Genomic DNA, 26,438 nt, shown 5'->3' with positions numbered 1-26,438 from the left:
AAACATCACCCTAACCCTAACCCTCAATCTAACCCTACACCTAACCATCAACCTAACCCTAACCCTAAATCTAACCCTCAGCCTCAACCTAACCCACACCCTAACCCTAACCTTAATTCTTAGCTAACTGAAAACCTCACCCTCACCCTCACACTCACTCAAACCCCACCATCACTGTAGCCCACACCCTAAGCCTAAACCTCACCCTAACCCTAACCCTAAACCTCACCCTCACCCTAACCCTAACCCTAACACTAACCCTCAACCTAACCCTCACCCTCACCCTCACCCTAACCCTAACCCTAAAACTAACCCTCACATTAATCCTCACCCTAACCCTAAAGCTAACCCTAACCCTCACCCTAATCCTAACCCTAACCTTAACACTTAACCTCAACCTAACCCTATCTCTAACCCTAATCCTCACACTAACCTAATCCTCACACTAACCCTAACCCTAACCCTAACTCTCACCCTAACCCTAACACTCAAACTAAAACTCACCCTCAACCTAATACTCACCCTAACCATAACCCTAAACTTCACTTAAAGGAAAACCTCCCTCTCACACTCACACTCACCCTAACAATCACCATCACCGTAGCCCTCACCCTAAACCTAAACTTCACACTAAAACTCACCCTAAACTTTACCCTAACCCTAACCCTAACCCTAACACTCACTCTAATGCTCACCCTAACACTAACCCTACCCCTAAACATAACCCTCACCCTAACTCTAACACTTACCCTAACCCTAACCCTAACCCTAAATCTCACCCTAACCCTAACACTAACCCAAATCCTCACCCTCACCCTAACCCTCACTTTAAGACTAACCCTAACACTAACCCTGACCCTAAAACTAACACTAACCCTAACACTCACCCTAACCATAACCCTCACCCTAAACCTTATCCTCACACTAACCCTAACACTAACCCTAACCCTCAGCCTCACAATCACTCTAACCCTAACCCTAACCCTCAACATCACCATCACCCTAACCCTAACCCTAACACTTACCCTAAACCTAACCCTAAAACTCACACTAATTCTCACCCTAACCCTAACCCTAACCCTAACATTCACCCTCACCCTCACCCTCACCCTAACCCTAACCCTAACCCAAAACCTTACCCTAACCCTAACCCTAACCCTCACCCTAACCCTCAACCTCAGCCTAACCTTAAACCTAAACCTCATTCTAAACCAAACCCTTATCTTAACCCTTACCCTCACCCTAAACCTAAGCCTAACGTTACCCTAACCCTAATCCTTACCTAACTGAAAACCTCACCCTCACCCTCACACTCACGCTAAGCGACAACCTCACCGTAGCCCTCACCCTAAACCTAAACCTCACCCAAACACTAACCCTAAACTTCACCCTCACCCTCACACTAACCCTAACCCTAACCCAAACCTAACCCTCACCGTAACCCTCAACCTCACCCTAAACCTAAACCTAAACCTAAACCTCACATTAATCTTCACCCTAACCCTAATGCTAAACCTAACCCTCACCCTCACCCTAACCCTCATCCTAACCCTTACCCTCAACCTGACCCTAACCATAACCCTAACCCTAAACCTCACACTAACCCTAACCCTCAGAGTAACCCTAACGCTACCTCTAACCGTAACCCTCACCCACACCCTAACCCTAAACCTAACCCTAACCATAACCCTCACCCTAACTCTGACCCTAACACTCACCCTAACACTCACCCTAACAATAACCCCACATTCAACCTAATCCTCACCCTAACAATAACCCTAACTCTTACCTATCCGAAACCCTCACGTTCACCCTCATTCTCACCCTAACACTCACACTCACGCTAGCCCTCACCTTTACCCTCACCCTAACCCTAACCCTAATCTTAAGCCTCACCCTCACCGTCAGCCTAACCCTCACACTGAACCTAACACTAACCAACAACCTAACCCGAACCCGAACCCGAACCCTCAACCTCACCTGAATCCTCACCCTCAATCTAACCCTCAGCCTCACACTAAACATCTTCCTAAACCTAACCCTCACTCTAAACCAAACCATAACTCTAACACTAACCATAACCCAAACCTTTAACTAACCGAAAACCACACCCTCACCCTCACACTCACTCTAACACTCACCCTCACCATAGCCCTCACCCTAAACCTAAACCTCAACATAACCTTAATCGTAACCCTGACCCTAACCCTAAACCTAACCCAAACCCTCACCGTAAAACTCACCCTAATCCTAACCCTAACTGTAACCCTAACCCTCACGCTAACCCTCATCCTCACCCTAACCCTAATGCTAACCCTGACTCTCACCCTCACCCTAACCCTAACCCTAACCTTCACCCTTACCCTCACCCTCACTCTCATCCTATCCCTTACCCTAACCGTAACTATAAACCTAATCCTCACATTCAACTTAACCCTAAACCTAACCCCAACATTCACCGTCACAGTCACCTTCACCCTCACCATCACGCTAAACATCACCCTAACCCTAACCCTCAACCTAACCCTAACGCTTACACTAATCCTAACCCTAACTCTAACCCTCAACGTAACACTAACCCTAACCCTAACCCTAACCCTCACCCTAACCCTAATGCAAACCCTAACACTCACCCTCCCCCTAAACCTCAACCTAACCCTTATCCTCACACTAACCCTAAACCTATCCCTCACCCTCACACTCACCCTAACCCTAACCCTAAACTTAACCCTCACTCTAACTTTAACAATTACTCTAAACCTAACCCTAACCCACACAATAACGCTCACCCTAACCCTTTTCCTCACACTAAGCCTAACCCTCACACTAACCCTAACCCTAACTCACACCATAACCCTCACCCTCACCCTAACCCTAAACCTAACCCTAACCCTAACCCTCACAATAATTCTGAACCTAACACTCACCCTTACCCTAACCCTCACCCTAACCCAAACCCTTACCCTAACCCTACCCCTACCCCTCACCCTCAGCCTAACCCTAAACCTCATTCTAAACCTAACCCTAACCCTTAACCTCACCCTAACACTAACCCTAACCCTAAGCCTAATCCTTACCTAACTGAAGCCCACACACTCACCCTCAGACTAACACTAAACCTCACCCTCACCGTAGCCCTCACCCTAAACCTAAACCTCAACCTAAACCTAAACTTCACCCTCACCCTCACCCTAACCCTAACCCTCACCCTAATCTTCACCCTCACCCTCACCATCACCCTCAGCCTAACACTAACCCTAACCCTAATCCTAAACCTAACCCTCAACCAAACCCTCACCCTTACCCTAACCCTAAACCTAACCCTAAACATCAACCTAACCCTCACCCTAACCCTAAACCTAATACTAACCCTCATCCTAACCCTAAAAATCTCCCTCACTATAACCCGAAACCTAACCCTAAACCTCACCCTAACCCTAACCCTCATCCTCACCCTAACCCTAACCCTAACAGTAACCTTCACACCAACCCTAAACCTCACACTAACATTAACCCTACCCCTGAACCTAACCCTCATCATAAACCTAAGCCTAACCCTAACCCTCACCCTACCCTAACCCTAACCCTAACCATACCACTCACCCTAACACTCATCTAACCCTTAGCCTAACTCTAACACTCATCGTAACACTAACCCTAACACTAACTCTTATCCTGACCCTTACCCTCAGCCTAACCCTAACCCTCACGCTACCCCTTACCCTCACGCTAACATAACCCTAATCCTCACCCTAAACCTCACCCTAAACCTAACTCTAAACCAATCACTAACATTAATCCTCACTAGAAATCTCACCCAAAAACTAACCCTAACCCTAACCGTAACCATCACCCTACCCCTCACCCTAAACCTAACCCTAACCCTAAATCTCACACTCACCCTAACACTCACTCTAAACCTTACCCTCATTTTAACGATCACCCTTACCCTAACCATCACCCTAATCCTAACCCAAACCCTAACCCTCACACTCACCCTAACCATAACCCTAACCCTAACCCTCATCCTAACCCTCAACCTAACCCTAAAGCTAAACACAAACCTCACCCTCACCCTAAACATTACTCTCACCCTAACCCCAATGCTTACCCTAACCCTCACGCTAACCATAACCCTAATACTCACCCTCAACATAAACCTAACCCTAACCCTAACCCTCACACTAAACCTAATCCTCACGCTAACCCTAACCCTAACCCTCAGCATAACCTTCACCCTAACCCTAACCCTAACCCTAACCCTCACCCTCTCACTGCCCTTAATCGTCAGCCTAAACCTAACACTAACCCTAACTCTAACCGAAACAATAACACTAAACCTAACCCTCTCCCTAAACCTAAACCTAACCCTAAATCTCAGACTAAATGTAACCCTCACAATAACCCTAATCCTACCCCTCAGCCTAACCCTCACCCTAACCCTAACCGTAACCTTAAGCCTCACCCTATCCCTAACCCTAACCCTAACACTCATTCTCACCCTTGTCCTCACCCTAACACTGAACCTAACCCTAACCCTCACCCTAACCCTCACCTCACCCTAAACGTAACTCTCACCCTTACCCTAACCGTAACCCTCACCCTCACCCTCACCCTCACCCTCAGCCTAACCCTAACACTAATCCTAACCCTAACCCTCACCCTCACCCTAAACCTCACCCTAAACATTACCCTCACCCTAACCCCAATGCTAACCCTAACCCTAACGCTAATCCTCAACCTCAACATAAACCTAACCTTCACACTAAACCTAACCCTCACCCTTATCTAAACTTTACCGTAACCCTAACCCTAATCCTAACCCTCATCCTCACCCTAATTCTCACAGTACACCTTACCTCACCCTCACATTTACCTTCAAACTAATCCTAAATCTCAACCTAACCCTAACCCTAACCCTCAACATCACCCTCACCCTAAGCCGATGCCTCACACAAATCCTAGCCCTAACCCTAACCGTAATCCTTCACCTCACCGTAACTCTCACCCTAACACTAACCATAACCCTAACCATCACCCTAATACTCACCCTAATCCTCAAACTCACCCCAAACCTCATTGTCACCCTAAAACTCAACCTAACCCTAACCCTCACCCACACACTAACTCTCATCCTCACCCCAACACTCACCTTCACACTAATCCTCACCCTCAACCTAAACATCATCCTAACCATAACCCTCACCCTAACCGTAAACCTATCCCTCACCATAAACCTAACCCTAACTCTAACCCTCACGCTCACCCTAATCCTATCCCTAAACCTAACCCTAACCCTTACCCTAACCATAACCCTCACACTCACCCTCACCCTCATCCTAACCATACCCCTAACCCTAATCCTACACTAATCCTAACCCTAACCCTAACCCTCACCCTAACCCTAACACTAACATTAACCATAGCACTCACCCTAACCCTAACCTTAACTCTAAGCCTAAACCTAAACCTCACCCTCACGCTAACCTTCACCCTAACCCTTACCCTAACCTAACCCTCACCCTAACCCTAACCATACCCCTCTCCCTACCCTCATCCTAACCCTAACCCTAACCCCAAACCCTAACACTAACCCTCACCCTAACCCTCACACTCAGCCAAAACCTAATCCTAAGCCTAAACTTCACCCTTACCCTAACCCTTACCCTAACCCTAACCCTAAACGCGTAACCCTCACCCTCACCCTAATCCTCACCCTAAACTTTACACTCACCCTCACCTTTACCCTCAAACTAACCCTAAACCTCAACCTAACCCTAACCATCAACCTCACCATCACCCTAAGACTCATGCTAACCATAACCCACACTCTCACCCTAACCTTCAACCTAACACTTTACCTCACCCTAACCCTAACCCTAACCCTCACACTAAACCTAAACCTCAACCTAACCCTAACCCTACATTTCACCCTAACCCTCACCCTAACCCTCAACCTAACCCTAATCCTAACCCGAACTATCACCCTCACCCTACCTCTCACCATCAACCTAACCCTCACCCTAACCCTAACCATCACCCACACCCTAAACCTCACCCAAACCTGATCCCTCACACTAACGCTAACGTAATTCTCACCCCCACCCTAAACATCACCCTAAACCTAACCCTCACCCTAACCCTAACCCTCATGCTAACCCTAATACTCACTCTAACACTCAACCTCACCCTATTCCTCACCCTAACCCTAACCCTTACCCAACCGAAAGCGTGACCCTCATCCTCACCTTCACCCTAAACCTCACCCTCACCTTAGTCCCCAACCTAAACCTAACCCTAACCTTAAACATCACCGTCACCCTCACCCTAAACCTAAACCTAACCGTAACCCTCAACCTAACACTCACCCTAAACCCAACCCTAACCCGCAACCTAATCCTAACTCTAACCCTAATGTTAACCTAAACGTCACACTAAATCTCAACCTAAACCTTACCCTCACCCTAACACTAACACTAACCCTAACCCTAACCCTCACACTAAACTTAACCCTCACCCTAACCCTAACCCTTAACTTCACCCTCACCCTAACCCTCAACTTAACCCTTACCCTCACGCTAACCCAAACTCTAACCCTAACCCTAACCCTCACACTAAACTTAACCCTCACCCTAACCCTAATTCTAACCCTAACCGAAACCCTCACCCCACCCTCAACCTCACCCTCAGCCTAACCCTTACCCTAAACCTAATCCTAAATCTAACCCCCACCCTCAGGCTGACCCTAAACCTAAACCTATCCCTCACCCTCACACTCACCCTAACCCTAACACTTACCCTAACAATAACCCTAATCCTAACAATAACCCTCACACTAAACCTAACCTTCACCAAAACCCTAGCGATCACCCTCACCCTAATCCTCACCCTCACCCGAAACCTCACCCTAAAACTAAACCTAACCTCTCTGTCACCCTAACCCTAACCCTAACCCTAACCCTAAACCTCAACCTAACCCTCACCCTACTCCTAACCCTAAACCTAACCCTCACCCTAACACTAACCCTAACCCTGACCCTAAACTCACCCTCATCCTAACCGTCACCGTCACCATCTCCCTAACCCTCCCCCTAAACCTTAGACTCACCCTAAACCTAACCCTAACCCTAACCATCAAACTAACCCTAACCCTCACACTAACCCTAACCCTACCTCTCACACTAACCCTCATCATATCCCTAAACTTAACTCTCACGCTCACCCTAACCATAGCCCTAACCGTCACCCTAACCCTAACACTCAATCTCACCCTCACCCTCAGCCTAAACCTAACTCTAACTCTAATACTAACCCTATCCCTCACCATCACCCTCACCCTAACTCTAACCCTAACCCTAACGCAAACCTCACACTAACCATAATACTGACACTAAACCTCACCCTCACCCTAGCCCCCACACTAACCCTATCCCTACCCCTAAACCTAACCTTTACCCTAAACCTAACCCTAACCCTCAGTCTAACCCTAAGCCAAATCCTAACCCTCACCCTCACCCTAGCCCTCACCCTAACCCTATTCCTAACCCTAGCCCTAAAATAAACCTAACCTGGACCCTCACCCTCAAATACCCCTTAATCCTCACCCTAACCTTAACCCTAACATTAACCCTAACCCGCAACCTAACCCTCACCAAAACCCTTAGCCTAAACCTAAGCCTAACCTTCACCCTCACCCTTACACTAACCCTAATCCTAATCCTAACCCTCATCCTAACCCTCACCCAAACCCTAACCCTAACAATAAGCTTAATCATAACCTTAACGCTAAGCCTAACCCTCACCCTAACACTAACCCTAACCTTAACCCTCACACTAAACCTAACTCTCAACCTAAACCTAAAACTATGCCTCAGCATAACACTCACCCTCACCCTAACCCTAACCTTAATCCTCCCGCTATGCCTAACCATAACCCTAACCCTCACCCTCAACCTAGCCCTCACAATAAGCCTAACCCGAACCCTAAACCTCACCCTAACCCTAACACTCACCCTGACCCTCACCCTCACCTAAACTTCACTCTAACCCTTACCCTCACCCTAACCCTAACCCTAACACTAATAATAACTCTCACCCTAACCCTAACCCTAACCCTGACCCTGACCCTCACCCTCGCCCTAAGCCTTACCCTAACCCTAATCCTAAACCTAAACCTAAACCTAACCCTAAACCTAACCATCAAACTAACCCTAACCCTCACCCTTCCCCTCAACCTACCCCTAACCCTAACCCTCATCCTAACCCTAATCCTAACCCTAACCCTAACCCTAACCCTAACCTTAACCTCACCCTCACCCTAACCCTCACCCTACCCCAAACCCTCGCCCTTATCCTCACCCTCAGTCTAACCCTAAATCTAACCGTAATCCTAAGCCAAATGCTCACCCTCACCCTAACTCTAACCCTAACACAACCTTAACACTCACCCTAACTCTAACCCTAACCCAACCCCAACCCTCACTGTCACCCTTTCCCTCACCCTAACCCTAACCCTCAACCACAACCTAACCCTCAATCTCACCCGAAACTTCACCCTCACTCTCACCCGAAACTTCACCCTCACCCTCACCCTCACCCTAAGGGGAACACTAACCCTAACCCTAACCCTAACCCTCACCGTAACACTAAACTTACCCAAAACTTCACCCTAACACTAACCCTCACCCACACCCTAAAACTCACCTAAACTTGAAACCTCACCCTAAAGCTAACGTAATAATCAACTCTACCCTAAACATCACCTTAAAACTAACCCCCACCCTTACCCTAACCCTTACCCTCACTGTAACGCTAACCCTCCCCCTAACATTCAACCTCACCCTAATACTCACCCTAACCCTAACCCTTACCTAATTGAAACCCTCATCATCATCCTCAGCTTCAACCTAACCCACACTCTCACCCTAGCCCCTAACCTAACCCTAACCCTAACCCCAACCATCACCCTCAACCTCACCCTAACCCGAAACCTAACCCTAACCCTCAACCTAACCCTCACACTCACCCTAACCCCAATCCTAACCCACACACTAATCCTAACGCTAACCCTAACCCTAACCTCACCCTCAACCTAAATCTTACCCTAACCCTTAACCTCACCCTAAAACTATCCCTAACCCTAAACCTAACCCTCACCCTAAAACTAACCCTCACCCTAAACCTAACCCTTAACTTCACCCTCACCCTAACCCTCACCCTAACCCTTACCCTCACGATAACCCTAACTCTAACCCTAACCCTAACCTTCACAATAAACCTAACCCTCACCATAACCCTAATCCTAACCCTAACCGAAACCCTCACCCCACCATCAACCTCACCCTCAGCCTAAGCCTAAACCTAACGCTAACCCTAAACCTCACAATAACCCTCACCAGAATCCTAACCCTAATCGAAACCCTCACCCCACCATCAACCTCACCCTCAGCCTAAGCCTAAACCTAACACTAACCCTAACCCTCACCCTAACCCTCACCGTCACCCTGACCGTAACCCTCAACCTAAAACTTACACTCACCCTAAACCTAACCCTAACCCTAACCCTCAAATTAACCCTAACCCTCAGACTAACCCTAACCATACCTCTCACATTAACCCTCATCATAACCTAACCCTAACCCTAAACTTCACCCTAACCCTAACCCTAATCCTCACCCTAACCCTAACACTCAATCTCACCCTCACCCTCAGCCTAAACCTAACCCTAAACCTAATCCTAACCCTATCCCTCACCCTCACCCTCACCCTAACTCTAACCCAAACCCTAACCCTAACCCTCAACTTAACCCTAACCCTAAACCTCACCTTCACCCTCACTTTAAGCCTAACCTTAACCCTAACACTAATACTAAACCTAAACCGCACACTAACCCTAACCCTCAACCTCACCCTAACCCTCACCCTAACCTTAACCATCACCCTCACCCTAAAACTCACCCAAACCTGGACCCTCAACCTAATGCTAACGTAATCTTCACCCCCACCCTAAACATCACCCGAAAACTTACCCTCACCCTAACCCAAACCCTAAACCTCACGCCAAACGTAACCCTCAGCCTAACACTCAACCTCACCCTATTCCTCACCCTAACCCTATCCCTTACTAAGCAAAACCCTCACCCTCATCCTCACCTTCACCTTAACACTCACCCTCACCCTAGCCCTCAACCAAACCCAAACCCTAACCCTACCCATCCCCCTCACCCTCACCCTAACCCAAAACCTAACCATTACCCTCAACTTAACCCTCAACCTCACCCTAACCCAAAACCTCACCCACACCCTAATCCTAACGCTAACCATAGCCTTAACCTCACCCTCACCCTAAATCTCACCCTAACCCTTACCATCACCCTAACACTAACCCTGACCATTACATTAAACCTAAACCTCACCCTAACCCTAAACCTTACCTTCACCCTCACCCTATATTTTACCCTCACGCTAACCCTAACTCTAACCCTAATTCTAACCCTCACACTAAACCTAACCCTCACCCTAACCCTAATCCTAACCCTAACCATAAATTCATCCCACCCTCAACCTCACCCTCAGCCTAAACCTAACCCTAACCCTAATCCTAACAGTAACCCCCACCCTCAGGCTCACCCTAACCCTAACCCTAACCCTCACTCTCACCCTCACCCTAACCCTTACCCTAACACTAACAATATCCCTAACCCTAACCCTCACACTAAACATAGCCTTCACCCAAATCTAACCATCACCCCCACCCTAACCCGAACCCTCACCCGAACCCTCACCCTAAGCCTAAACCTAACCCTCCCTCTCACACTAACCCTAAGCCTAATCCTCCGCCTCACACTAACCGTAACCCTAACCCTAAGCTTAACCCTAACCCTAACCCTAACACTCACCATAACCCTCACTCTAACACTAACCCTAAACCTAAACCTAACCCTTACCCTAAAAGTACCCCTAACCCTCATCCTAACCCTAACCCTCAACATCACCCCCAACCACAGCCTAAACCTAACAATAACCCTAATCCTAACCTATACCTCACCCTCACCCTAAATCTCATGCTAACGCTAACCCTAACCGTCACGATAACTCTCACCCTAATCGTAACCCTAACCCTCACCCTAACCTTCAACCAAACTCTAACCCTCACCCTCAAACTCCCCCAACCCTCAGCCTAACCCTAACCCTAACATTAAAGCTAACCCTCAGCCCAACCCTCACCATAAACCTAAGGTTAACCCTAATCCTAACCCTTACCCTCATCCTCAACCTCACCCTAAGCCTAACCATAACCCTAACACTAATCCTAAACCTAACACTTACCCTCACCCTAACCCAAACCCTCAACCTAACCCTAACCCTAAACCTCATCCTAACCCTCACACTAACCCTAACCCTAACCTTCACCCTAAACCTAACACTCAATCTCACCCTCACCCTCAGCCTAAACCTAATCCTAACCCTAATCCTAAAGGTATCCCTCAACCTCACCCTCACCCTAACTATAACCCTAACCCTCACACTAACCCTAACACTAATATTAAACCTCACCCTCACCCTAACCCTCACCCTAAATCTGACACACACCCTACCCCTCACCCTAACTCTAACTCTTACCCTAACAATAAACCTAACCTTCACCCGAACCCTAACCATACACCTCAACCTAAGCCTCAACCTAACGCTAATCCTACGCCTCTCCCTAACCCAAACCCTCACCCTAACCCTCACGCTCAACCAAGCCCTCACCCTAAACCTTAACCCTAACCCTACTCAATTCCCTCACCTCAACCCTCACCCTAACTCTAAACCTAACCCTCACCCACACCCTCACCTTCATCCTCAGCCTAAACCTAAGCCTAACACTAACCCTAACTGTAAACCGCACACTTAACCTAATGCTCATCCTAACCCTAAGCCCGACCCTAACCTTAACCCTCACACTAAACCTAACCCTCACGCTAACCCTAACCCTACCCCTCAGTCTAACCCTCACCCTAACCCTAACCCTAACCCTAAACCTCACCCTATCACTAACCCTAAACCTAACCCTTTCCCTCACCTTAACCCTCACCCTAACACTAACCCTCCCCCTCATTCTCACCCTCAGACTACACCTAACCCTAACAATAATCCTAACAATAAAACTCACCCTCAACCTCAAACTAACTCTAACCCTAACCCTAACCCTAACCCTCACCCTAAACAACGCTAACCCTAACCCTCACCCTCAACCTAACACTCACCCTCAATCTAGACCACACCCTAACCCTGAACCTCACCCTAACCCTAACCCCCAACCTAACCCTAACCCTCACCCTCACCCTAACCATCACCCTCACCCGAATCCTTATCCTAAGCCTCACCCTAACTCTCACCCTAACCCTAACCCTAACCCTCACCCTACCCTCACTCTAACCCTAAACCTAACCATAACTCTTACCCTAACCTTTACCCTAACACTTTCCCTGAAACTAAACCTCACCCTAACCCGAACCCTCCCACTAAACATAACCCTCACACTTACCCTCACCTTAACCCTAACCCTGACAGTAACCCTAACCCTAATCCTCACCCTAACCCTAACCCTCATCCTCACACTAACCCTCACCCTTATCCTAACCCTAACCCTAACCCTCATCCTACCACTCACCATAACAGTAACCCTAACCCTAACCCTCTCCCTGCGCCTCACCATAACCTTAACCCTAACTCTAACCCTAAGCCTCAACCTCACCCTCACCCTAACCCTAACCCTCACCCTTACCCTAACCCTCACCCTAAACCTAACCTTTAGCCTAACCCCCATCCTCACCCTAATCCTCACCTAAACCTTACCTCACGGTCACCCATACCTTAACACTAACCCCAACCCTCAAACTAACCCTAACCCTAACCTTCACCATCACCCTCACCCTAACATTCACCCACACCCTCACCCTCACACTAACCGTAACGGAAACCCTAACCCTCACCCTAACCATAATGGTCACCAGAACCTTAACCCTAACCCTCAAACTCACCATCACCCTAACACTTACCCTAACGCTAAACCTCACCCTAACCCTCATCCTAACCGTAACCCTAACATTAACCTTAACACTCACCCTAACCCTCACCTTAACACTAACCTAACCCTAACCCTCACCATCACGCTAATCCTCACCCTAACCCTTACCCTCACCTAACCCTAAAATTCACACTAAACATAACCCTCACCCTAACCCTTACCCTAAACCTAACCCTTAGCCTCACCCTAACCCTAAATTAACCCTAATCGTCACCCTAACCCTAACCCAAAAACCTAACCCTCATCCTCACCCTAACACTCACCCTCAACCTAACCCTAACCATAATCCTAACCCTCACACTAATCCTAACCCTCACCCTAACCCACAATGTAAACCTAACCCTAATCCTAATGCTCATCCTAACCCTAACCCTCACCCAAACCCTCACCCTCACCATCACCCTAGTCCGAAAACTACCCCTAACCCTAACCCTCATCCTCACAGTAAACCTAACCCTAACTCTCACACTCAACTTCAACCTAACCCTAACCCTCACCCTAAATCTTACCCACACCCTACCCTAACCCTAACAATAACCCAAACCCGAACCCTAACCCTAACACCCACCCAAACCCTAACCCTAACACTAAACCGAACCCTCACCAAAACCCTCACGCTCACACTAATCATCTCCCTAACCCTAACCCTAACCCTTACCCTAAACATAACCCTCACGCTCACCCTTACACTAACCCTAACCCTAATCCTAACCCTCACCCTAACCCTTACCCTCACCGTAACACAAAAACTAAACCTAACCCTAACTCTCACACTAACCTTAACACTCACCCTAACCCTAACCCTAAACCTAACCCTCAAACTCACCCTAAACCTCACACTAACCCTTACCCTTACCCTACTCTAACCCTAACCTTAACCCTAATTGTCACCCTAACCCTAACACTCTCCAAACCCTAAGCCTAACACTAAACCTAACCCTCACCCTAAACCTCACCCTACCCTAACCTTCACCCTACACCTCACCCTAAGCCTTACACTAACCCTAACCCTCACCCTCAGCCTAGCCCTCACCATAAACCTAATCCTAACCTTAACCCTCACCCTAACCCTAACCTTCACCCTAACCCACATCCTAACCCTATCCATAACCCACACCCTAGTCCTCACCCAAACCTTCACCCTCACCGAACCCTCACCCTCACCCTAACCCTCACCCTGACCCAAACACTCACCATAACCCTCACCGTCACACTAATCCTCACCCTAAACATAACCATAATATTTACCAACCACAAACACTCACCCTCACCCTCACTCTAAACCCCACCGTCACCATATCCATAACCCTAACCATACCCCTCACCCTAACACGAACACTAATCCAAATCCTCACCCTAACAGTCACTGTCACTCTAACCCTCACCCTAACACTAAGACTCACCCACAGCCTAACCCTCACCAAAAACCTCACCCTCACCCTAACCCTAGCCCTCACCCTAACTCTAACTCTAAACCTAACACTCATCCAACCCTAACACTGACCCTAAGCCGCCCCCTCCCCCTAACACTCACCCTAACCCTTACCCTCACCCTAACACTCACACTAACCCTAACACTTACCCTAAAACTAACCCTCCACCTCCCCCTTACCCTCACCCAAACCCTAATGCTAAACCTAACTCTCACCCTAACCCTTAGCCTAACCTTCATCCTCACCTTAACCCTTACCCTCTCCCAAATACTCACACTCACGCTAACCCTCACCCTCAACCAAAACATCACGCTAACCCTAACCCTCACCCTAACCCTAACCCTCACCCTAACCCTAACCCTCCCACTAACACTCAAACTGAACCTAATCCTCACCCTAACCATAACCATATCCCTTAACTAACCCAAACCCTCACTCTCACCCTAACCCAAACACTCAACCTAGGCCTCACCATAACCATAACCATAACCCTATCCTTCACCCTCAAATTCACCCTCACCCTCAGCTGACCCCTTAACCTAAACCTAATCATAACCCTAAACTTCACACTCACCCTCACACTCACCCTAACACTAACCCTAACCCTAACCCTCACCCTAACCCTTAACCAGACCCTAACCCTTACCCTAACACTAAGCCTAAATCTAACCCTCACCCTAACCCTAATCCTAACTCTCACCATGACCCTAAACTTCATCCTACCCTTTACTCTCACCCTAAACTTCACACTAAACCTAAGAGTAACCCTAACCCTCACCTTCACCCTCACACTAAACCTAACCTTAGCAGACACCCTAAGCCTCACGCTAACCCTAACCCTAACCCTAAACCTCACCCTCATATTAAAACTCAACCTAACCCTTACTCTCACCCTAATCCTAATCCTCTCCCTAAACCTAACCCTCACACTAGCCCTAACCCTCACCCTAATCATAACCTACCCCACACGTTTTCCCTCAACCTATCCTAACCCTAACCCTAACACTAAACCTATCCCTTACCTACCCAAAACCCTCATGCTCACCCTCAACCTAACGCTAAACTTCACCTTAACCCTAACACTTACCCTCACACTAACCCTCTCCCAAACGATAATCCTCTCACTAACCCTTAACCTAAACGTAACATTAACGAAACCCTCACCCTCACCCTCACCCTAACCCTAACCCTAACCCTCACCCTCATACTAACACTCACACTAAACCTTACCCTAACACTAACCCTAAACCTAAACCTTATGCTAACCCTAACACTAACCCTAACACTCACCCTAACCCTAAACATAACACTAACATTAAACCTCACCCTAAACCTCAGCCAGACCCTAACCATAAACCTAACCCTAACCCTCACCCTTTCCCTAACCCTAAACCTAACCCTAAACATCAACCTAACCCTCACCATAACCCTAACCCTAACCCTAACCTTCATCCTAACCCTAACAATCTCCCTCACAATAACCCGAAACCTAACCCTAAACCTCACCCTAACCCTAAACCTAACCCTCATACTCACCCTAACACTCACCCTCACCCTAACCCTAAACCTAACCCTCACACCAACCTTAACCCTCACACTAACAATTACCCTACCCCTGACCCTAACCCTCATCATAAACCTAAGCCTAACCCTAACCCTCACCCTAAACCTAACCCTAACCCTAACCATACCACTCACCCTAACACTCTTCTAACCCTAAGCCTAACTCTTACACTCATCGTAACACTAACCCTAACCCTTACCCTGACCCTTACCCTCAGCCTAACCCTAACCCTCACGCTACCCCTTAACCTCACGCTAACATAACCCTAACCCTCACCCTAAACCTCACCCTAAACCTAACTCTAAACCAATCACTAACACTAACCCTCACTCTAACTCTCACCCTAAAACAAACCCTAACCCTAACCGTAACCATCACCCTACACCTCACCCTAAACCTAACCCTAACCCTAAATCTCACACTCACCCTAACACTCACACTAACACTTACCCTCATTTTAACCATCACCCTCACCCTAACCCTCACCCTAATCCTAACCCAAACCCTAACCCTCACACTCACCCTAACCATAACCCTAACCCTAACCCTCATCCTAACCCTCTACCTAACCCTAAAGCTAAACACAAACCTCACCCTCACCCTAAACATTACTCTCACCCTAACCCCAATGCTTACCCTAACCCTCACGCTAACCCTAACCCTAATACTCACCCTCAACATAAACCTAACCCTAACCCTAACCTTCACACTAAACCTAATCCTCACGCTAAACCTAACCCTAACCCTCAGCATAACCTTCACCCTAACCCTAACCCTAACCCTAAACCTCAACCTAACCCTAACCCTAATCCTCACCATCACCCTCACCCTAAGCCTAACCCTCACCCTAACTCTAACCCTAAATATCACCCTAATCCTAACCCTCACCGAAACCCTTACCCTCACGCTAACCCTAACCTTAACCCTCACCTTAACCCTCACCCTTAACCTAACCCTAACCCTAAACCTCACCCTCTCACTACCCTTAACCGTCAGCCTAACTCTAACCGAAACAATAACACTAAACCTAACCCTCACCCTAAACCTAAAGCTAACCCTAAACCTCAGACTAAATGTAACCCTCACAATTACCCTAATCCTACCCCTCAGCCTAACCCTCACCCTAACCCTAACCGTAACCTTAAGCCTCACCCTATCCCTAACCCTAACCCTAACACTCATTCTCACCCTTGTCCTCACCCTAACACTGAACCTAACCCTAACCCTCTCCCTAACCCTCACCTCACCCTAAACGTAACGCTCACCCTTAACCTAACCGTAACCCTCACCCTCACCCTCACCCTCACCCTCAGCCTAACCCTAACCCTAACACTAATCCTAACCCTAACCCTCACCCTCACCCTAAACCTCACCCTAAACATTACCCTCACCCTAACCCCAATGCTAACCCTAACCCTCACACTAACCGTAACGCTAATCCTCAACCTCAACATAAACCTAACCTTCACACTAAACCTAACCCTCACCCTTATCTAACCTTTACCGTAACCCTAACCCTAATCCTAACCCTCACCCTCACCCTAATTCTCACAGTAAAACTTACCTCACCCTTACATTTACCCTCAAACTAACCCTAAATCTCAACCTAACCCTAACCCTAACCCTCAAAATCACCCTCACCCTAAGCCAATGCCTCACACAAATCCTAACCCTCACCCTAACTGTAATCCTTCACCTCACCGTAACTCTCACCCTAACACTAACCATAACCCTAACCATCACCCTAACACTAACCCTAATCCTCACACTCACCCCAACCCTCATTGTCACCCTAATGCTCAACCTAATCCCATCCCTCACCCACACACTAACTCTCATCCTCACCCGAACACTCACCTTCACACTAATCCTCACCCTCACCCTAAACATCATCCTAACCATAACCCTCACCCTAACCCTAAACCTATCCCTCACCCTAAACCTAACACTCACTGTAACCCTCACGCTCACGCTAATCCTATCCTCACCCTAACCCTAACCCTTACCCTAACCATAACCCTCAACCTCACCCTCACCCTAACCCTAACCATAACCCTAACCCTAACATTAACCATAGCACTCACCCTAACCCTCACCTTAACTCTAAGCCTAACCCTAAACCTCACACTCACGCTAACCCTCACCCTAACCCTTACCCTAACCTAACCCTAACCCTAACCCTAACCATACCCCTCACCCTACCCTCATCCTAACCCTAACTCTAACCCCAAATCTCACCCAAATTCTAACCCTAACACTAACCCTCACCCTAACCCTCACACTCAGCCAAAATCTCATCCTAAGCCTAAACTTCACCCTTACCCTAACCCTTACCGTAACCCTAACCCTAAACGGGTAACCCTCACTCTCACCCTAATCCTCACCGTAAACCTTACCCTCACCCTCACCTTTACACTCAAACTAACCCTAAACCTCAACCTAACCCTAACCATCACCCTCACCATCACCCTCACCCTAAGACTAAACCTAAGCCAAACCCTAAACATAACCCTAACCCTCACCCTAACCCTAACCTTCACCCAAACCCTAACCCTCAACATAACCCTTACCCTCATACTAACCCTCACCCTAACCTAACCTTAACCCCCACCTTAACCCTCACCCTTAACCTAACCCTAACCCTCACCCTCACGCTCACATTCACCCTCAGCCTAAACCTAACCCTAACCCTAACATAACCGAAAACCTCACACTAAACTTAACCCTCACCCTAAACCTAAACCTAACCCTAATCATTACACTAAATGTCACCTTCACAATAACTCTAATCCTACCCCTCATCTTAACTCTCACCCTAACGTTAACCATAACCTTAAGCCTCAGCCTATTCCTAACCCTAACACGAAGCCTCACCCTCACCCTAGCCCTCACAATAACACTGACTCTAACCCTAACCCTCACCCTAACCCCCACCTCACGCTAAACATAACCCTGAACCTCACCCTAACCGTGACCCTCACCCTCACCCTCACCCTCAAGCTAACTCAAACCTTAAACCTAAAACTAAATCTCACCCTAATCCTAACGCTAAGCCTAACTCTCACCCTCACACTAAACCTCACCCAAACCCTTACCATCACACTAACCCTCACCCAAACCCTAACCCTAACATTAATCATAGCACTCACCCTAACAATCACCTTAACACTAACCCTAACCCTAGCCCTCACCCTCAATCTAACCCTCACCCAAAAACTTACCCTCACCCTAACCCTAACCCTCACACTAAACATAACCCTCACCCTTACCCTTACCCTAACCCTAACCCTCACCCTCACACTAACCCTAAACTTAACCCTAACCTTCAACATAACCCTCACCCTAGCCCTAACCCTAAACCTAACCCTTATCCTCAACCTAACACTCACCCGCAACCTAACCCTAACCCTAATACTAACCCTCACACTAACCCTAACCCTCACACTAACCCTTACACTACCCCTCACCCTAACCCACAACCTAAACCTAACCCTAATTCTAACGCTCATCCTAACCCTAACACTCACCCTCACCCTTAACCTCACCCTAAACCTAAACCTACCCCTCATCCTAACCGTAACCCTCACCCTCAACCTCAACCTCAACATAACCCTAACCCTCACCCTAAATGTTACCCTCACCCTACCCTAACCATAACACTAACCCGAACCCGAACCCTAACCCTAAGACTCACCCAAAACATAACCCTAACACTAACCCTAACCCTCACCATAAACCTCACCCTAACCCTAATCCTAAACATAAGCCGAAAACTAACCCTCACCCGATACCTCACCGTAACCCTAATCCTAACCCTAACCCTCACCCTCACCCGAATACTCACCCTAACACTTACCATCACCCTAACTCTCACCCTCATCCTAAACCTAACCCTAAACCTAACCCTCACCCTTACCCTCACCCAAACCCTATCCCTAACCCTTACGCTCACCCTAACCCTCACCCTCACCCTAACCCTAACCTTCACCCTCACCCTCACCCTAATCCTAACCCTACCCCTCTCTCTAATCCTCATCCTAACCCTAACCCTAACCCTAACACTCATCGTAACCCTAACCATAACCATAACCATAACCCTCACCCTCACCCTCATCCTCAACCTAACCCTAACCCTCACCCTACCCCTTACCCTCACACTACCCTAACCCTAACCCTAACCCTCACCCTAAAACTAATCCTAACCCTAACTGTAACCATCATCGTACCACTCACCCTAACCCTAACACTAACCGGAAATCTCACCCTAACCTAACCTTAACCCTCACCTTAGCCCTCACCCTTAACCTAACCCTAACCCTCACCCTAAGCTAACCCTCATCCACACCCTAACCTTTACCCTCACCTGAACACTCACCCTCACATTAACCCCACTCTCACCCTAAATATCACCCTAACTCTAACCCTCACCCTAAGACTAACCCTAACCCTCACACTATCCCTAACATTCACCCTCACCCTCACACTCACCCTAAGCCTAAACCTAAACCTAAGACTAACCCTAAACCTAACTCTCACCCTCACCCTCACCCTCAGTCTAACAGTAACCCTAACCCTAATCCTCACCGTCACCCTCACCCTCACTCTCACCCTAATCCTCATCCTCAACCTAGCCTTCAACCTAACCCTAAACCTCACCCTCAGCCTAACCCAAACCTTAACCCTTATTCTTACCCTAACTTTCAATCTTACCCTAACCCAAAGAGTCACACTAAACCTAACAATCACCCTAAACCAAACCCTAATTCTAACCTTATCCTTCACCCAAACCCTCACCCTTACCCTCAGCCTAACCCTAACCCTAACCCTAATCCTAACCCTAATCCTCACCCGCATGCTAGCTCTAACACTAACCCTAACCCTCACACTAAACCTATCCCTCACCCTTACCCTAACGCTCAACCTAACCCTATCACTAACACTAACCATCAATCTTTCCCTAATCCTCAACCTAAACCTTATACTCACCCTCACCCTTACCATCAAACTAAGCCTAACCCTCAACCTAACCCTAAATCTAACCGTCACCATCACCCTCACCCTCAGCCTAACCCTAACCGCAACACTAATCCTAACACTAACTCTCACCATCACCCTCACCCTAACCCTAACCCTAACACTAAGCCTAACCCTAACCCTAACCCTCACGCTAACCCTAACCCTATCCCTCACCCTCATATTCACCCTCACCCTCAGCCTAACCCTAACTCTATATCTAATCCTAACCCTAAACTTCATCCTCACCCTCAACCTAACCCTAAACATGACCCTAACCCTAAATCTAACCATCACCCTACCCCTCACCCTAACCCTAACCCTAATCCAAATCTTCAACCTAAAATTTATCCTCACCCTAACTCCCATCCTAAACCTAAACCTAACCCTAATCCTAACCCTCATCCTAACCCTCAACCTAACCCTAACCCTAACCCTAACCTTAAACATCACCCTAAACCTCACCCTAAACAAAGTCTCACCTTCATCCTAACACTCACCCTAACCCTTACCCTCATCCTAACCGTAAACCTAAACCTAACCATCATACTAACCCTAAACCACACCCTAAACCTATCCCTACCATTCACCCTAACCCTCACCCTAACCCTAAACTTAACACTAATACTCACCCTAAACCCTAACCCTAACCATTACCCTCATCCTCACCCTAACCCTACTGCTCAGCCTAAGCCTCACTGTAACCCTATTCCTCACCCTCAAACTCACTCTAAACCTTAACTTAAAACTTACCCTTACCCTCACCCAAACCCTCACCCTAAAACTTATCCTCACCCTAACCCTAACCCTCACAATAACCCTAATCAAAACCCTCACCCTAATCTTCACCCTCAACCTGACCCTCAACCTAACCCTCAGCCTAACCCTAACCCTAACCTTAACACTCCCCCTAAATCTCACCCTCACCCTAACCCTAACCCTAACCCTAAACATAACTGTAACCCTCACCCTAATACTAACCCTAATCCTAACACTATTCCTCAACCTCACCCTCACCCTAATTGAATCCCCAAACCTAACCCTAAACCTCACCTTCACCCTAACCCTAACTCTAACTCTGATTCTAACACTAAACCTCACACTAAACCTCACCCTAAACCTCAACCTAACCCTAACTCTAACCCTAACCCTCAACCTCATCCTACCCCTAACCCTAACCCTATCTCTCACCCTAAACCTCACCATAAAGTTAACCCTAACCCTAACCCTCACCCACACCTTAACCCTCACCTTGACCCGAACCCTCACCCTAACCCTCACCGTAACCCTCACCCTAAACCTTACCCTCACTCTAACACTCACACTAACCCTAAACTTCGCCCTCAACATCAACCTCACCCTAACCCTAATCCTCACCCTGACACTAAAAATCACCTTAAACCTAACACTCACCCTAACCCTAACACTTACCCTAAACCTCAACCTCACCCTAACTTTCACCCTAACCCTAACCCTCACCCTAACCCTCACCCTAACCCTAACCCTCATCCTAAACCTAACCCTACCCCTAACTCTCACCCTCACCCTAAACTTCACGCTAACCCTTACCCTGACTCTACCCTCACCCTCACCCTCACCTTCACCCTAACCCTTACCCTCACCCTAAACCTCACACTAACCCTAGCTCTAACCTTAACCTTAACCCTCAACCTAAACCTCACCATAACCATAACCCTAAACCTAAACCTAATACTAAACATCACTCTAACACTCACCCTCACCCTAACCCTAACCCTCACCCTCATCCTAACACTCACCCTAACCATTACCCTCACCCTAACCTTATCCCTAACCCTAACCATAAACCTTACCCTCAGAATAACCCTAAACCTCACCCTAAACCTAACCCCAAGCCTCACCATACCGCTCATCCTACCCCTAATACTCACACTAACCCTAAACCTAACCCTAACACTCACCCTCACCCTAACCCTCACGGTCACCCTAACCCTCAACCTAACCCTAATATTCACCCACACCCTAACAATCAACCTCACCCTCACCTTCACCCTAAACCTCACCCTCAACCTAGCCCTCACCATAACCCTAACACTAACCCTAACACTTAACTAACTGAAACCCTCAGCCTCAAACTTACCTTCACCCTAACCCTAACCCTAACCCTTATCCTAATCCTAACCCTCACCCTGACCCAAACCCTCACCCTAACCATCACTGTCACCTAATCCTCACCCTAAACCTAACCCTAATATTCACCTAACCCAAACCTTGACCCTTACACTCACCCTAAACCACACCCTCAACATAAACAAAACCCTAAACATACCCCTCACCCTAACCCTCACAGTAACACGAACCCTAACCCATACCCTCACCCAAACCCTCACCATCACCCTAACCCTAAAACTAACCCACAACTTAAACCTCATCCTAAACCTCACCCTCACCGTAACCCAAGCCCTCACCCTAACTCTAACCCTAACCTTAAGCCTAACCCTAAACCTAACACTCACCCTCACACTTACCTTCAATTTAACACTAATCCTAACCCTCACCCTAACTCTAACCCGCACCTTAACCCTAGCCCTCATCAGCACTCCAACCCTAACCCTAACCCTCACCCTAACCCTCACCCTAAAGCTAACACTAACCCTAAACCACACTCACCCTAACCCTTACCCTCACCCTAACCCTCACACTAACCCTAACCCTTACCCTAAGACAAACCCTAAACTTCACCCTACCCCTCACCCAAACGCTAATGCTCACCCTAATCTTCACCCTAAGCCTAACCCTAACCGTCATCCTCACCCTAACCCTTACCCTCACCCACTCACTCACCATCACGCTAACCCTCACCCTCACCCAAAACATCACTCTAACCCTAACCCTCACCCTAACCCTAAACCTATCCCTCACCCTAAACCTAACCTTCCTCTAACCCTCAAATTCAACCAAATCCTCACCCTAATCATAACATTAACCCGTACTTAACACAAACCCTCACCCTCAACCTAACCCTCACATTCAACATAGCCCTCACCCTAACCCTAACCCTAACCCTAAACCTAACCCTCACTCTCACCCTAACCTTCACTTTAACCCTTACCCTCACCCTAACCCTCACCCTAACCCTAAATCTAACCCTAACCCTAAAGCTCAACCTAACTCTCGCCCTAACCCACAACCTCACCCTAACCCTAACCCTCACCCTCATCCTAACCCTCACCCTAACCCTTACCCTCACCCTAACCTTACCTTAAACCTAACCCTAAGCCTAACCCTCATACTAACCAGAAACCTCACCCTAACCATGACCCTAACCCTCACTCTAACCCTCATCCTGACCATAATACACACACTAACCCTAACCCTAACCCTCACCCTCACCCTCACCCTAACCCTCACGGTTATGCTAACCCTCAACCTAACCCTAACGCTCACTCACATCCTAACCCTCAACCTCACCCTCATCCTCACCCTGAGCCCAGCACTCACCATAACCTTAACACTAACCCTAACCCTTACCTAACGGAAATCCTCATCCTCACCCTGACCCTCACCCTAACCCTAACGCTCAACCTCACCTTAACACTTACCCTCACCCTAACCCTCATGCTAACCTAAACACTCACCCTCACCCTCACTCTCACGGTCACCTTCACCCTAACCCTAACCCTCACCCTCACCCTAACCCTTAACTTCACCCTAACCCGAACCCTCAAATGAACCCTCACCTCACGGTAACCCTCACCCTCACCAAAAACATCACCCTAAACCTAACCCTAACCCTCACCCTAAAGCTCACAATAACCCTAACACTAACCCTAACACTCACCCTCACCCTAAACCTGACCCTAACCCTTACCCTCACCCTAACCCTCACACTAACCCTTACCCTTACCGTAACAATAACCCTACCCCTCACCGAAACCCTAATTTTAACCCTAACCCTCACCCTAACCCTAACCTAACCCTCATCCTCACCCGAACCCTTAACCTCACCCAAACCGTCACCCTCATGCTAACCCTAACCCTCACCCAAAACGTCACACTCACCCTATCCCTCACCCTCACCCTAACCCTAACACTCAACCTAACCCTAACTCTCCCTCTAACTCTCAAACACAACCTTATCCTCACCCTAAACATAACACTAACCCTTACCTAAGCCAAACCCTCACCCTCGACCTAACACTCACACTCATCATAGCCCTTAACCTAACCCAAACCCTAACACTAAACCTCACCCTCACCCTCACCCTACCTTCACTTTAACCCTTAACCTCACCCTATCCCTCACACTAACACTACCTCTAACCCTAACCCTAAACCTCAACCTAACCCTCATTCTAAACCTAACACTAACCCTAAACCTAAACATAAACATTACCCTAACCCACACCCTCACACTAACCCTAACCCTCACCCTCATCCTAACTCTCACCCTAACCCTTACCCTCACCCTCACCCTAACCCTAACCCAAAGCCTAACCCTCACACTAACCCTAAACCTCACCCTAACCCTAACCCTACACCTCACACTACCCCTCATCCTAACCATAATACTCACCTTATCCATAACCCTAACCCTAACCCTCACCCTCACCCTAATCCTCACGGTTACCCTAACACTCATCCTAACCTTAACGCTCACCCACCCCCTAACCCTCAACCTCACCCTCATCCTCAACCTAAACCTCACCCTCAAGCTAGCCCTCACCATAACCGTAACACTAACCCTAACCCTTACCTAATCGAAACCCTCACACTCACCCTCACCCTCACTCTGACGGTCACCCTCACCCTAACCCTAATCCTCACCGTGACCCTAACCCTTACATTCACAGTAACCCGAACCCTCACCAGAACCTTCACCTCCGAGTAACACTCACCCTCACCCAAAACATCACCCTAACCCTACCCCTCACCCTCACCCTAACCCTAATCTTCACCCTAACCCTAACCCTCCCTTTAACACTCAAACTCACCCTAATCCTCAACATAACCATAACCATCACCCTTACACTAACCCTAAACTTAACCTTAATCCTCACCCTAACCCTACCCTCACCTTAGCCTCACCATAAGCATAACTGTAAACCTCACCCTCACCCTAACACTCACCCTAACACTTATCCTAAGCCTAATGCTCAACCACACCCTAACCCTAACCCTAACCCTCACCCTAAACCTAACCCTAAACCTCACACTCACCCTAACGCTAACCCTCACCATAACCCTGACCTTAACCCTAACCCTAACCCTCACACTAAACCTAACCCTCACCCTAAACTTTACCATCACCCTAATCCTCAGCCTAACCCTACCACTAAACCTTACCCTAACCCTCATCCTCACCCTCATTCTA

Source organism: Dipodomys merriami, unplaced genomic scaffold (genome assembly GCF_024711535.1).
Source record: "Dipodomys merriami isolate MVZ:Mamm:240054 unplaced genomic scaffold, mDipMer1.0.p SCAF_105, whole genome shotgun sequence".
Taxonomy (NCBI): Eukaryota; Metazoa; Chordata; class Mammalia; order Rodentia; family Heteromyidae; genus Dipodomys; species Dipodomys merriami.
This window is presented reverse-complemented; position numbering follows the sequence as displayed.